Source organism: Humulus lupulus, chromosome 4 (genome assembly GCF_963169125.1).
Source record: "Humulus lupulus chromosome 4, drHumLupu1.1, whole genome shotgun sequence".
Taxonomy (NCBI): Eukaryota; Viridiplantae; Streptophyta; class Magnoliopsida; order Rosales; family Cannabaceae; genus Humulus; species Humulus lupulus.
The window spans coordinates 109,232,604-109,234,303 of NC_084796.1; the positions used below are offsets into that span (position 1 = coordinate 109,232,604).

At 31.4% G+C, this 1,700-nt stretch overlaps 1 long non-coding RNA gene across 1 annotated transcript; it reads left to right on the forward strand.

Annotated features, from left to right (window-relative positions):
* The first annotated feature begins 325 nt into the window (after positions 1 to 325).
* Positions 326 to 1,388, forward strand: LOC133829116 (uncharacterized). The gene is made up of 3 exons (XR_009891540.1): positions 326 to 367; positions 609 to 718; positions 1,273 to 1,388. It is a non-coding gene; the product is annotated as an uncharacterized LOC133829116 (long non-coding RNA).
* The last annotated feature ends 312 nt before the right edge of the window (positions 1,389 to 1,700 follow it).

Here is a 1,700-nt window from a genome sequence, read left to right on the forward strand (position 1 = left end):
AGTTGAGGTTTGTTGACTTTGCCCAGATTATTCATTTCTTTTGGTAGATGTCTAAAGATAGTTTTCACGGTCCTCTATTATTCTTGCATATTCTTCTGATATAATCTTAATGCGCTTTGGTATATTATCTTGGTTTTATGCTGTTGTTAGTAATAAAAGTATTTTCTGATGCAGGCAAAACTCAGAGCTGAAGAAGCAAATAGGGCTGCAATGGAAGCTCAGAGAATAGAAGCAAAAGAGGCTGCTGAAAGGGAGGCCAATGAAGCGTCAAGCCAAGCTGCTGTTCAGAAAGAAGCTTTAGGATTGCAAACTAAAGTCTAAACCAAGGAATCTGAATTTGAAAAACCAATAAATTCAGCATCAGCAGGTAATTTGGCTACCAGGCAAATATAGCAACCTTGTACTGATCTATAGATATAATCATTTGTCCTTTTATCTAAAAATCTAGTTTAGCCCTAGTTTTCACAAAGATCAGCTAGGTTTTGGCAATAGTTCATTTTTGACACTCCACTGCATTCCCCTCTGTTTTTTTCAATTTATTCATGTTCTCTGTACTCTTTTAAGAATTTTTCTGTTATTTGATGCGTGAAAGGGGCTATTGGTGGTAGGTGACATTACTAAAGCTGCAGAAGCTGCGCTAAAGTTGGAGCGGGAAAGATTAAAAAAGTTGGAAGACTTGGATGAAGGAAACAAGGCATTAGGATTGAATGTAAATAAGGTTTGCTCTCTATATTGTAATTCATATTTATTTGAAAATTCTTAATCTCTTACCATTATGGTGCAATTGTTAATGATTTGTTGTCATTGGCTATCGTCCACTTTCTAAATTGAATTAAATTTACTTCATTCAGTGTATTTATATCTGTTTTAAATGTATAGTATTGAATGTAAATAATGTTTGCTCCCTATATTGTAATTCATATTTATTTGAAAATTCTTAATCTCTTACCATTATGGTGCAATTGTTAATGGTTTGTTGTCATTGGCTATCGTCCACTTTCTAAATTTAATTGAATTTACTTCATTCAGTGTATTTATATTTGTTTTAAATATATAGTACTGAAAGAATGTATCTATACACTAAATTCAAATGAGATTTAACTGGATTTCGTAAACATGGATGTTACTGTATATTAAATTTCTTACTTATCATTCCACAATTATTGCTATGTATGATTGTCATTTTTAAGCATATCTCATGTTTTTTTCTTCTTAAAGTTCTTTTTGATATGTTAAATATTTATTTTCTCACATAATGTTATTTCTTTTTAGGATTATGTTCGCCATGAAAGAAATATCTCTAAATTGATACGGCAGATTACAAGAACGAATGATGTTGTCAAGTAATATTGGATTTCTGTCCATCAATCTACATATTTTTATTCAACAACTAGTTATCTAATTAGCTTATTATCATGTTACTTACCTAGTTGGTTTTCACATAATGTGTTTTCTTTCTCATGTAAATGACTAAATTGTTTTACATAAATATGGTGGAAAGATTTTTCACTTAGCGTAATTTTCCTTTTGCAGACAAAAAGCAGCAAAACTTGTCAAGATCCTCAAAAATCCTGCTTACCCTCAATCTATCAGTGCTGGAGCATTTGCTAGAAAGGTACGTTTAGTTTATTGTATCTTTGGATCAGATTCTTATCTCTTTGCTTTATTTGGTGATTGAGAGAGTGGAAACAAAATTTGAG